This window comes from Seriola lalandi, unplaced genomic scaffold (assembly GCF_002814215.2).
Source record: "Seriola lalandi dorsalis isolate HSWRI2012SDOR001 ecotype SW California unplaced genomic scaffold, Sedor1 jcf7180002054682, whole genome shotgun sequence".
NCBI lineage: Eukaryota > Metazoa > Chordata > Actinopteri > Carangiformes > Carangidae > Seriola > Seriola lalandi.
In genome coordinates, this window is record NW_019525235.1 from 2,684,444 (window position 1) to 2,698,875 (window position 14,432).

The 14,432-nt window shown below is 41.3% G+C and overlaps 1 protein-coding gene across 1 annotated transcript in view; it reads left to right on the top strand.

The window, feature by feature from the left end:
- The window catches only part of sema4ba (sema domain, immunoglobulin domain (Ig), transmembrane domain (TM) and short cytoplasmic domain, (semaphorin) 4Ba), a 40,706-nt gene that overhangs the window by 2,426 nt on the left and 23,848 nt on the right, over positions 1-14,432 (top strand). The gene's annotated exons all lie outside the window — the stretch shown is intronic.

Consider the following 14,432-nt stretch of genomic DNA (forward strand, 5'->3'; position numbering starts at 1 on the left):
GAATATCACTGTTGCGAAGTTTGACTGGGACGCGGGAGCATTCCTTTGCAGACTGAACATTTATTTGATGTGCAGGGCTGTTCTACATTAAGGCTGCTGAAAGGAATATAAGCGAAAGGATAAAATTATGCTTCTGTGTCGTGAAGCAGCTCAAAACAGGTAGCAACCTGTTGCAGATTACTAAATCTGTTCAGAGGAGGAAAGACAAAGAAAAAATAAATCACACTGCATCACACTGTTTTATCACAGCTTAATCCCCTATGCTGTCCCCATATGCACACGTTTCCATTTTGTCAGCATATCCCAAGGGTATTTTCTCAGCATTAGGCTACTCTGATCCTTCTTCATCCGTTTATATAGTCAGGTCGACTCTCTCCCTGTCTTTCTGTGTTTGTGTGTTTGAAAGAGAGAGAGGGAAAGATTTTCCCCACTAATCTGATTTTTTTTTTTTTTTCACTGTTTTCCGCTCAAAACAAATCTTGTTTAGATTTCACACCTATAACACAAGTTTAAACAAAGCATGCGTGCAGTTACAGGCTCAATGCATGGCCCGGAGTTAGATCACAGTTCGGATCATATGGTTCTTTCTTTCACAAAATTCAAGATATGTTTTTAAACTTCAGCCAAAATATTGTGTGCTGTCTTCTAAGACAAGAGCTATGCTTACTGCAGTAACACAACATTGACCAAATAAAAACAGCTGGTACTAAAATACAGTGTTGGCTCCCTTAATTACTCTGCAGAACAGAAAAATGATACAGATAGAGGGTTTTGGGTTTGGAGAGTTTCTGTGGAGACCTGCTCACCATATTAAGTTGCGATCAAACTGGTACATTTGAAAAATAAAGAACAGAAAGGTTTTTTTTTTTTTCAAATTGTGGCTTTAGATGAACTTTAAATTTCGGGATGGTTTTGAGTGACGCTGGAGAATGCTTTTTTGTTTCTTTGACTAAACAATCTCACCACATAGTCTTGTCCTGGATCTTTCAAACATAAAATATGATCTTTGAGTTTGCCCAGTCGTCATGCAATCATAGATTATTGAATATCTCTGTTTTTCTGACTTTAAGGCACTTTACGGAATTTGCAACCACAAGTTAATTTATGACCTTGGAAAAAGTAGTTGACAAAATAAGCTCACCACAAACATTTAGTAGCTGTTTCGGATCTTTCAATCATATCACATGATCCTCAGGTCTTGTGATTTGATCCTGCTTCCTTTATGAAGTCTGTTTGTGTTGACTAAAGTGAGCGAGAAAAGGGTTAATAGCTGAGGAAGAGGAGGGGTGGGCTGTGGAGTGGCCAGCCACTTGTAATCTAAAGGTTAAACACAGGCCTTCAGGGAGTCCTATTACTGTGTACTCACTGATGGGAACTCTGCAAACATGCATTCTGAGAGCACAGCAGGCTCCTCTGTTTATTCCCAGTCCAGCACTGTGCCACGATGTGGGAAATGACTGTGGACATGGAACGTGGCCAGATCCCTGTATTCGCTGCAGTGTATAGAGAGCCGCAGATCTGCCTTTTAACCCGTATGAAACATGCACCAAGAAACATCATGTATGTATGAGGAACTCCGGGGGCGTCGCCTTGTTCACCCAGTGCCTTATTTTAATTGTACACAACCCTGTGAAACTGCTCTGGGAGACCAAGCGGAGTATGTTCACACGTATGCCAGCGTTTCATATGTGCTGGTGTGAGAATGGCGAAATTGCCTTTTCAGGGTGTGTTTCCTTCACCCTTCAACGCACACCTGTTCTCCTCGCATGTTACATGTTTAATAATAAAGTTCTATTTTAATACTCAAAGCTATGTGTACATCTACACTCCTGACACTGGAGCTAAGGGGTGACTGTGAGGCGTCGCATACAGCAAACGTGCATCAGGTTGTTAGCGGTCGTATATGTTTGTGCGCTTCCTGACATGAGTATGAGAGTAGGCCTGATTAATGGAAGCAGCCTCCAACCGAGCCTTGTTTAGCAGACTGTCCCTCCCCCACCGCTGTGATTTGATATCTCTGGGCGTTCCAGGTTGTGCCCTTTACTCTGGTAATGGTGCCGCTGACCCTTTCAGACATTCCTGCCGTAACTCTCTGATCACAGGCGTCTAATTGCCTCACTGTAAACAAGCTTTACTTTTTTTTTAAATATTAATATACAGTACCCTTCTTTAAGTAGGGCGCAGTAAGATATTTATGCTTGTGGTCGGTTCATCTGATTTATTGATGATGCACATCACTGGATTATAAGCGCACTTTTCATTCTTCTGAATGACAGACAAAGTTATTCTTCTCTAACCTTGGATACAAATAGTGTTCCTCAGTCATTCATCCTTTCCTGAAAGTTATGAATGAGAAATTTGCAAAGAAGGATGACAGAGAGGAGAAGTGATGCTGGTATTTAGTCATTTCATGCTCCACTAAGAACCATAAACAGTGCAGGGGGTGGGGGGGGGGGGGGGGGGGTGAGTGTGCACCTTTTATTCCTCACGAACACTCCTCACTTTAATGGTCTGGAAGCGTGTAATGCAGCCTGCTCTGTTTTCTGCTTGGTGTCCCCCTCTCGTGTGTGTGATGTAGCCCAGAGCTTGAATGTTATACACTTGTCTTTAGGGCAAAGGGTCAGGATACTACAGAATCTGACATGCCTGACAGGTTGCCCAACAGTGTCTGAAACTCCCCTCCGCCCCACGCCTCTCTGGTGTTGGAACGGTGTAACTTTCTGAAAACCAACTATCTGACAATTAAACCCACTTCATGCAGCGATTGGTCAGTTGTGCTGAGGGGTTTGAACTTCTCTCTCACCTGTGCACAAACTAACGTAACATCACAAATTCCCCATTCATATGATTGTCGTGTCTCTTTCTCGTAGCATTCGAGCCTGGCAGCTAGAAAAAGGCTTCTGCCTTCAGATATGGTCGGACAACACATCGCACAAGCTAGTTTGTAACGAGCATACCGCAGCCTTGACATCCAAGATGTTTGCACAGTAGTAGCAAAATGATACTATTTTCTTTTTAAAATCTTGTACAGACAGATGCCTTTTTTTTTGGCACAGTAACATAATCTCTTTCCCTCAGTGCTTTATGCCTCTAGTCCGTGAGATGGAAATAGAGATAGAGGAAGGGGGTTAAATGGAACAGAGACCACAGGACAGCAGCAGACTAAAAGCTTCCTGTGGCAGGACAGAGTGTAAGCCAGACCTGGCAGACAGGCTGGCAGGGCAGATGTTTTAGGTGAGAGGCAATGTAGATAGCGCCGTCTGAATAATTCATCAGATTGGATTGAAGATGTGATATATAAAGACACTACACACAGCCATCTTATGGCCTCTTTCAGCACTTTTTGTGCAGTGTGAGTGGCTGCAGGGCTCAGATCCCCCTGCAGTTCTGCTTTCTTTCTGGCAGTTATCCACCAGAGTCTGGGCAGTCGAGGAGACAGTTATAGATGTGCTGGCTCTGGGTCTAGCGAGGCCTCCAGACATCTGGAGGGGATGAAGCTGTTCAGCATGCAGGTGCAGTTTAAGCTCACAGGAACTAACACTGTTGATGCTTTTTTTCCCCTTCCTGATATGACTATTTTTTTCTGCTGTGGTCAGTGGGTCTTACTGGCTTAGGTGACAGAGAATCAGTAAATGCTTCCCAGTAACACAGAATACATGTTATCTTGTCTACTTTGACAGGGATATGTGCTGTATACGACAGTACTTTTTTCTGTTGTTGTTATTGTTGTGTCTGTGAAGATTCTCAGTTTTCCAGGTCATGGTTATCCAAGAAGGGTTGAATCAGGGTCAACTGGACTTGATTGTTTTCTGTGAGTAGTCAGCCCTTGTTCAGTCAAGGGGTTATTTCTCTGCAGAAATACCCAGAAGTTTCCCTCCAAGTAATACTCATTATTTCTTGGCGAGACACAACACTCTTGGTAATCTTACCGTCTTTCAGTTTGTTAAACAATACTACATAAAGCTTACTTTGTGAAATAGCATCATATTCAAATTTGCTGCCGATAAAGAGAAATGTATTCTGCTCTGAATTCCGGCTGCTCTGTTTGTCTGCTTCTCCTTATGTCGAGCAAGTGATAGAAGCAAAACAACCCTATTTATGTTGTTCCTGCTCATGGATCAAATCACTGACCTTACATCTTCACCTCTCATAGTTTATAAATAATGTGATGAATCACTTGCTTTCCCCATGGTAACATCAGAGCACAGGGTAAGCTGCAGAACAGCCTCTTGGGCTTGCTTAAGTAGAGTAGATGTTTGGTAACATGAGACTTGAATGTTTTCTTGAACCACTTATTCACTATTTTATACTGATGTTAGTAACCCTAAATGAGACTGACATTTTCTTGTTTACAAGGAATATGCCTCACCCTTCTTGTTAACAGAGTTTTTTTCTTCCACCCACAGCTCAGTCTGAAAGTGAAAGAGATTCTCATTAACTGTAGCATTTCATAATTTTGTACTTTTACCATTTTGTCCGTGTGGTTGCAACACAGTTGACCAACCCTTACCTTACTTAGTTGTGAAAGAAGGTGAAGATGTCTTAGGACGTGTTACGTGCTCTGATATCTCAGGGAAGAGGCTCAGCTTTCTAGTAACAGATCATTTCACCTCCATCTCTCCATGACATCAGCTCCCTCCTACACGCATCCAGCTGTGGGGGCCAGGGTGCTGTATGGACGTGTCAGGACTCTGATTTCATCTCAGACGCACACTAGTGTGGGTTTTCACCGCAAACAAAGAGGTACATGAACTTCAAGGGTCCTTTTTAAGTTCAAAACACCATTCTACCTTGACTAACTGGTGGCAGCAGTTTGGCTTACACACAGCTTGTCAAGAAGTGTGGTGCAATTTTGGTAAACTGTTAGTCTTTGTTATTATTTTTTCAAACATTTAACTTAATCAAGAATGAACTAATTTATACCATCTGCACAGTGATTAACAAATCATATGATATAGGATATCTGCCTGTATACCTGCAGCCAAGCACACTGAACTCTGTCATCTGATAGGTTGCTAATCCCCTTATTATGCTTGTCTGACTAAATAGAACAGTCAGTCAGCCATTAAATCATCTAGCCTAGGGTTCAGCGTGGGCCCCATAATTTTGCTCTGTGCTAGGCTGTGTACAGTGAGACTGAAAGGGAATAAGGGCGCAGGGAAAAATGCGAAGTATAAACATGTAAAATTAGACCTAAGCTGAGCAATGCTAACTTGACAAATTTGCCCTTGAGGGACTGCATTAGCATGGCCCATAGGGTGATACTCTTGAGTGACAAGAACTCATCTCCCCCATATGGCTTACCAAATACGCTGCCCTCATAGGTCAAATCTGGTCGTCTAGGATGTTGGATGTCAATGACTGGAATTTACCCCAAATATCGGGGTGCTAAAGGATTCACAAGATGGCTTGGATGGCTGGGATACCAGGACCTAAGTGACTCCTGAGGACTTGGAATGAGGAATGTGCAGCCTACTATTGATCTTTACTAAGTGAGGTCACTGCATGTGGGGGGCAGCTGCCCCACTCTCAGACCCCACATAAAGGGGACAACCTCCCCCCACAAAGATATTTTAATGTGGTCTATCTGCCAAATAGAGGGGTCAAATATAGAGGATTTGACTGGTGCTTGATATCAACTTTTAAGACGTGTTGTAGCCAGAGATGAGAAGCAGATACACTGGTACAACCGCAGGCATAACAAAGCTGAGTGTCTACAACATGTTTGTTGCCTCAGGATCAGTTGTTTACCATTTGTGTACTTTATCTCTTGAACTTGATTTAGAGAGTATCAGACAGCCAGTCTTTGCATTGTCAACAGACTCTCGAACGTGTTCACAGAGGACTACATACCAACTGCATCCCTCCTTGTCTTTTATCCTACTGAGTAGAATGTGACTATAAAGGAGAAATCTACTACATTTAATAGCATTTTAAGAGTTGTGAAAACTTAAATGAAATTTGAGAAGTATGTAAATTTCAAACCAAGAATGTATTAATTGTTATAAGTAACACAAACAAGGTGTATGAATTTCACTTTGCTCCTTTTAGTCTGGCATGGTTTGCTTGAGCTCAAAACATCGTAAATCGGAACTACTTTGCACACAACTGGATTAGCCTTTAAGCAGTTCTCGCAGGGGTCATTTTAAATTGGCTGTTGATTGAAGAGTGAACATGAACCTGATTACAACTGCTTGGTTGAACGCAGCACTCCCTGGGCTGTCATTGATCTTTAAGGTTAAACAACATGACAGCTGCTCTGAAAACTTCTCATTTTTTTCTTAATTATCTTCGTATAATATACAGTATTGTGTTTCACGGTGTTTCACTTGTACATGTAACACCTTGTTTAAGTAGCCGTTCACAATGTTTAAGTGGTTTCAAGAGGCAGTTAAATACATCATCAGCAATATGTAAACCACTCCCCATAGTTCTCCCCATGGTCATATCTCATATTGAAAAATTCAGCTCAGGAAATGAAACCTACTTTTGTGAGGCTTAGCAAGATCACTAGCAGTGTAGAAACAATGTGTTCATTAATTGGTTAGTCATTAGACAGAAAGTTAGTCGATGACACTTTACCAAATGTATAGTTAGCAAATTGAGAAGCGGATCAGTCCCTGTATAGAAAGCAGTGAAGTCGATGTGTGAGACCTCAAGCAGCGTATCACCTACTGGTCCGATCCCGAGGGTTACGATGTGCTTCGTAGACTCAGAAAAACTCTTTGGTTGTGTTGAAGGTGGGTCTGTGGTTGGTGTCGTTGATGAGCATGTGGAGAAGTGGACCTTCTGAGCCTTTTATCGGTCGCTCACAGTGATGGATGTGTTCAGCTCTTTGCCCAATGGCCTATAGCCTGAGCTTCTGTCTAAGCCTCTAAGCTACTGGAATGCGTGCAGCTACGTGCTGTGGACATCAAGGGGGAACAGTCATGCCGCTTTGTTTACAGCCTTTCATGGATGCCACACCAGCCTAATCAATTTCAGAGAGGATAAATATTTCAATGCACTGTTGGTGATTGAATGGTCCATGAATTTACATGGGCAGCAAATATTAATGCAGCACGTTATTTCTTCTTTCTGTTGAACTGTCCATAAGATAGAGTTCGTGTTTATGATGAAATTCTCTAAGATCCACTTGGCTGCTGGAGCTTTTCATATTCCACAGACTTACTCAGCAAAGTGTAATGTTGTTTTTTATTTAATTGTTATTAAATCAGAAGTCATATTTTGTGTTTCAAAAATCCTCACATACTGCAAAGTGATTAATTTCTGTTTCAGAAGCTTCAGTTGTTGTTCATTTAAGCACACACTAATTATACAATAATTTTAGTGTTTAATATTTACACATTAACATATTCATATTTGCATTTAAACAACATCCTCAGCATACTATAGTTGTGCATGTGAGGGTAAACAAGAACGGGCAAGATAAAGCACCTGAAGTCAATGCCGTGTTATCAGCACTTGCCCTATCAGGGTCAATATTTCACTCCTGTAAGTGCAGACAGAAGTATATGGCAAACAAGTGTAGACATCATCTAGAATGGGAGTGAGTGTTTCAACAGGCCTGACCTACTTACAGCAGCCAGGGCTGAAACTGCTCCTTACCTGTGTCTAGCAGACGCCAGCACCTCTCATAAAAACACAGGCCCTGAATATCTAAAACAGTGCAGTGAACAATATAATACTGTATATTTTTACATCTCTCATAAAAAGGTCCTTGACGAATTCACTGCTTTTGCTGGACTGTGCTGCATATGGTCACACTTTCTTTGGCTGTTCCAAACTGTTACACAAGTTAATATCAAGTGACTTCTGTATGTGACACCAAAGCCCTTACTAAGTTTCCACTGATGGCACATACTGTCTGAAAAGCAGAAAGTATCTGTGCAGTAACTGAGTTGCAGAAGGATTATACCCAGACTTTATCTGAGGACCAGGACTGAGGTTATTGCTGGTTACCAGTTTTCTGAATTTCACTGTTAAAAAGCTATTTTCTGTTACTTAATAATTTAGTATCAGCTCTGGACTTTAACAACAAAATGCTACCTTGTATATATTATAAAAGTTTCTTCTTGAAGGACAGGGTACAGTCAGTGAACCTGTTATCCTCTCTTAAAGCCGTGGCACGTGTGTGTAATAGGAAAGAGGAATGGAAATACTTGTTCCATACTGTAATTTTATTGTGAGGCTTCATATGTGCATCTCATCACTACCCATCGTAAATGTAGTATTAGTTTTCAGCATAGGTCTTTGACATTGGAAAGCCCTCAAGAATGTCACCCTCATCCTAATCCTGCATTATCGTGTCGAGAGCAGAGAGACTCTGTTGAGTTCTGCTAATGTAGGTGATTTGAATTTTCCAGCAGCAATGAGATAATGAGAGTGTGAGAGATTTAACCTGCATCAATTTAAAGGGGATATGAGATTCACCAACAAATAGTGCCGCACTTTTTTTTGCATGTACTTGGATGGGGATTAGGAAAATAAATACATTTACTAATGCCCAAACTATGCTGTTTAACAAGTCTCTGGATACAAACTGCAACGAGAAGATGGAGCCACAACCTTCAAACCTCAGCTTATATATCGGTGAAATATTGTTAGTAAATACAAATCCAGAAGTAATTAAAAAGACTCAAGCACTAGCATTGCTTAAAGAGCACTTGTGTTCATCCTTTTATAACCATTATTTATTGTGGTATAAATATTTATTATAGAAGAAACAATAGTATAAACAATTGTGGTGTAAGCAGCAGCAGTGTCCTCTTGTATGGCAGGATACACAATACTGTGCGGCTTACGAAAGACAAAAGTCTTTCCTAAGGGAGTGATGCAGTTTGAATGTCAGCATCAGAATCATTTAAACTTTTCACCACTGAATTTGTAGAATATCTGGACAGCTTATCATGCACTGCATATGCTAGGGGATCATGAAATGGGTTAGTAGACCGAGCGATCAAAAAGCTTAAAGAGACATATAGATAAAGAAGAGGAGAAAAATTATAGAGGTTTTTTTTTGTGTGTTTGCAATGACTGATTAATTTCATGTAAAAGTGGGCTGCCAACTTAATGTCTTTATCAAACGATAAAACTGAATACTCTCAAAGATGTAGGCGTTTCCTTCCTCGGCAAAGGGTGTGTGACAGCAGTAGAAAAGAAATAGGCCATGTCTGGAAGATCAACAGGGCAGGCTGCTTCTGAAAAGTGGATCAGCTTACTCTGGATTGTTGAAAACTGAGGAGAGCGTAAAGAGAGAGAGAGAGAGAGGGAGGGAGAAGTACAAACTTCTACCAATTTTGCCTCAATCCCTCAGTATTTACCACGTCTGAGGGTTACAACACATGAATAGTTTTAATCCAGGTTTATGCCCTCTCTGATGTGTTTTGACAGGGAGATTTGGTGCCGGGAAATAAAAGGCACAGAGCCAAGATAGGCAAATGACTCTCTCACAGTGGTAAAGATCTCATTGAAGCTAGTATTTGTCTGGTGAGATTAGTGAGACTTTGTTGATCCTCATCTCCATACAATTACTAATATATAAATTAGAGTTTGATGAGGAGACCAACAATAGAGAGAATGTGTCTTTGCCCTTTCGTTTGCTTCTCTTTTTTTCTTTTCCCCCTTTCAGTATTTTAATGCACTTTTCTGTCTGTCGCAGAGCCCCTGCTGCTCTTCTTTCACCCACTTTAGCCCTGATAGTGATAGCAGGCCCAGCGACAGACCTAGCCCTGCTACTTTACATTTCATCAGCAAGCTGCTTCTGCTGGCTCCACATCTGTTATGGAAATTTGCGCAGAGGGGAAATGGAATGAAATGGAATATCATTCTGAATATTTTCACTTCTGAGACAGGGTTGATTTAGGCTCTTGTATAGGTTTCAAAGACAGAGGTGATGGAATATACTCATCCACTTTCACAGCCATATATTACCGTAATCTATCAATACGTTCTTAACGCCTGATTCAAATTTGGGATGTTTTAGGAAGTCAACGCTTGTGATAAAATTCATCACCTCTGACCGTGTGTCACAGGCCCCGGAGGAGAAGCAAGCTTGATGAATTTAACTCCCCTGAACCTTAAGTTCAAAATGTCCCCTATCTCTGTTCAATAGTTTAATAAGATTTTAATTAGGCAATTAAAAGTCTTTGGAATAGCATATGGTCATAATTACTGCTGTATGGTTCACTCAGGGATGAATGAGCCATTAATTACTCTTAGCTAGGTCTGGGGATTGGACTTAAAATGGGTCGAGTAGGAACGAGAGAGTGTTTCTTCAGACTCCACAGTCACCTAATCACACGTACAGACTTCCGAATTTTCATTCACTGGGGAACAGGATCGGGTTGCGCCAGCTATTCGAAAATTAATTACCAAGTTTGTGCGTGAAGTCCTTTAAAAGTTAACTACTAGCTTATTTCGAACTGGTGTTTTACTAAAGGATTGTGAGCCATTACAACATGTGCAAATCGGTGCTAGGAAACGTTATTCCCATCTGCATACAGTACAATACGAGTTTCAGAGATTGTAGGGAAAAATCTGATTATGCTTATCTTGTTTTGGTTATTTAGTCTTGTGTTTTTGGAATCTAAAGTATGCTGTGCTGTTTTTGTGAAAAAGAACTAAAACTCTTCCCAGTTTACAACATTATTATTAAACAGCTTTTGCATAAAGCATCAGCTCAGACATATTGAGGGTATTTCATATTTCCTCTTTTACTCTTAAGTCCAAACAGATCTTAACTAACATTACCTTGCTGGCTCAGTTAGCTAACACTTACACCTGGTACACCTGAACAACTACTCTCTACCTAAGGACTAGTTTGTGTGGTGCAACCCATTTGAATATTATCCCCATCTACACTTGCGTCATAATTTGGCTCCAGGAGAATCTTTTAACAGGAACTAATAAATTAGTCATTGTAATGGGAGCAATGTGAGAATACTGTACCTTGAAACTCCCATTGAGCTGATACCTGAGCTTTGTGACGGAAGTACTGTCACGTCTTACTCATGGATAGGTATCTTTAGATCTGGATGAGTAGTTATAAAATAAACTGAGAGTAGGCAGCAGGTCCAGTACAGAACTGTGTCAACACTGCACCCCCACGCCGCTCGTCCGGTGAATCAGCCACTCTCTCCATATGTGCAGGCGTGCTCTTCCATTAAAGCCTGTCCTGACAGACGATATCCTCCACATCTCACATCTGCTCCGTCACACATCTGAGAGTCCTTCAGGGGCGTGGAGGTGCCGAGGGGGCAGGAGGGGAGTTGCTGCTCACAGGTTGAAGGCCACATCTGGGAGCATGTGACCTGGGTTGTTCGCTGGGGTGTGACGTAGGTGGCCAGCGTGTATTTTTGTGTATGTGTGTGTGTGTGTGTGTGTGTGTGTACAGGTGGCTTGTTCAGATGACAGGGATGCCAAGAGGTCGTATTTATCAGTCAACACGTTTCCAGTCAACAGGCTGTGTGTGGAATGCGGGGAGCCATGACCCCTCCCACTCTACTCGTATGGCATATGCTAATAGCGGTGCCACCTGTTTCAGCAGTATACGCATTGCTGCTATTTATAAAACTCACATAGTCTTATAAGTAGTGCTGTCATGTCAGTCTTTGCCATTCAGTGATATATAGTGATAGTTTTAGCTGTATTACAGGAAGTGACTGGTATAGAGTTCTGGGAATGTCCCTGTTTGGTTAATATAAAACTTATATCCTCTTATTGGACATGTTCCATTGTAAAGTATATTGACACAGTAGGATAGATAATGTCCAAAGGTTTATTGCAGTATATGAAAAACCCATAACTTTTTATGAGGAAGTTTTAAATAGCAAATACTAGTTTGTGTTGCTGTTTGAGTGTATTCTGTAAGCTTTCGGTTTCACGGTCACAAAGTTGCCTAATTTACAGGAGTTTTATTCCTTATGACAGCCAACCATGTGTTAATGACTCAAATCTTTTCTTGTGTAGAATTCACTCCCTGTTCCCAGTACAGCTTCTTACTGGTTCATTGAATGGTCTCTTCCCCTCCTAGTAATTATTTTCACTGCATGGAATGTCAAAACAATTGTTATTTAAATGGATGATGGGCTCAGATAGTGATAACTCTTTGTGCCATGTATTTCTGCCCCAAATGATATTTTACTTTGCACTTGGGATAGAGGGAACATAGCGAGGACAGGTTGTGCCACCTTTTAACAAATCCCAACTTGGACAACAGACTCTCTGTAAACTTTTACTGTCCAAGTGTTGTAATAGTGTCGAGAAGGATTAGCCCCGCGTCGCGTTGCTCGGGCCACATGCAGGCTGCCCTCATCCTTTTGACTGGTGTAGCTTGTTGGAGTTGGTCACAGCTTGACAGAAAACTCTGCAGCCATGGCTCAAGACACTCTCCTCTACATGTTTTTCAAAAAATAATTACATTTATTTGGTTTACACATGATAATGTGTGATGTTATTTATTCTAATATAAAGACAAGGCAGCAAAGAAGAGCGTTCCTGGGACAAGGCGTGATTTTCAGTGACTAGAATTGTATTTCTGTCTTGAAATCTTTCTATACTTCCTTTTATTTATTGAAGTATGTGGTTAGATGTAAATGCAGCATTATGTCAGTCACTATCAGTTCTCTGTCAATGAAACTGCATATCATTTTCAAAATGACTGCATCAATCAGAGACATTAAGACATTGTTAAAACTAGATTTGTGGAATGATCAAAAATAATATATCGTAATGTTTGATTTGCTTGGTTAATATAAATGTGTGTGCTGTTAATAAATAGCATTCACTTAGTCTGGTTGAAGAATCCCATACCCCACTAATAAAACTGGGCAGCTGTGGCTCAGGAGGTAGAGCGGGTCATCCGCTAATTAGAAGGTCGGTGGTTCCTCCAGTCCATGTGTCGAAGTATCCTTGGGCAAGATACTGATGGCTGTTCCATCAGTGTGTGATTGTGATGTATGAATGTGTGAATGAATGGGGGAATGTGACAAGTATTGTAAAGCGCTTTGAGGGGATAGTAAAAAAAAGCGTTATATAAGTACAAGTCCATTGACCATTAATAAAACCCAACATATGCTTTTGATTAGATAACATTTTATAGTCTGTGGTAAAAATTTGACATATGCAATAGTTGCAATAATTATGTCAAACTGATTAAACTGATGTGTTGCTTGAGGGGATATAGAAAGAAAGGGTAGAGACTGAAGAGGAGCTCATAGACAGAGAGATGTGAGAGTATCATCCACAGGCAGAGCACACTGTCACGTCTGTGTAGGGAGTGAAAGGGATGATTCAGTTTATGCATCATGCAGGAGAGAGCAGTGAAGTGCAGAGTTGCATATAGATTTCTGTGCTGTCAGAGGGGCCCTTGTTCTCTCACTCACGCTGAGTCGAGCTCTCTTCTACGTTCCTCAGTCGGATTCAGCTTGATGCATGCGGGACTCTTTTTCCGACTGTCACACAAACCTAGAATTAATGTTAGCGCCACTGCTTGGTGGTCGAGTGTCGTCTCACTTTGAATTGCTCCACACAAAGGACACTAATGATGCTTACGGCCGCCCTCCTTGTCCATTACATGTTACAGTCTACTGACATCACGTGGGCTGCTGGCAGGGGGCACTGTCTAAAAACCGTCAGACAGTGACCTAGCCTGGAGTTTTTGAAAAGCAGAATCCTTTCATAACCTCATCTGCTTTTGTCATTATGATCATTAAGAGTCACTGTCCCTCGGCTGTAGGCTGAAAACCCTCAGTGTCCAGACACCCTTGATTATTTTTCCTTTTTGTAACTTCGGTGGAAAAGGAAATGGTGGATTTTGATTTTCTTTTTAGCTTCTATTGACATAAAGACTTGACTTTAATGAAACACCCTGCTTCAAACACAGAGGAAAGAGTCTTGATTTGTGCTTTGCTTCAGTAACAGTATCCTACACTAAATTGTAATTGTTGGGTTTGTCTGTCTGTATTTCTCCTATTCAAGTCTTGTGTGGGTCTCTACTGTTGTTGAAATAACCCTCTTTGTGTCTTGTTGTCTGGCCTTTATCACAGCCTTCCTGCTCCTCCAAATGTCATTCACCCGGCTCAGATTTGGAGATGTCTGTGTTTGCAGTAAACGTCAGACTGCTTATTGACTAAGAGTCAGGAGCCCCTTGATAGAAACCAGGAATAGCTTCACTCGCTACCTTTTGCTATTGATTGCCATACCTCACATGAAATTGAGCCTCCCGTTGGCTGCATTTAATGAGGAGCTCCCCGTGGCAACTGTAACGGAGCGTTTGCAGTTGGAACTGGGATGTCTGTATTGAGTTTCCCCTTATGTCTCACTACGTTCAGTTAATCAGCATCACTGAATTGCTTCATAACTCCATTACTGGTAAAATAGTTGTCTTGTGGCTTTGTTCTGATGTGTTCCTGAGTATTGTTGTAGAAGTT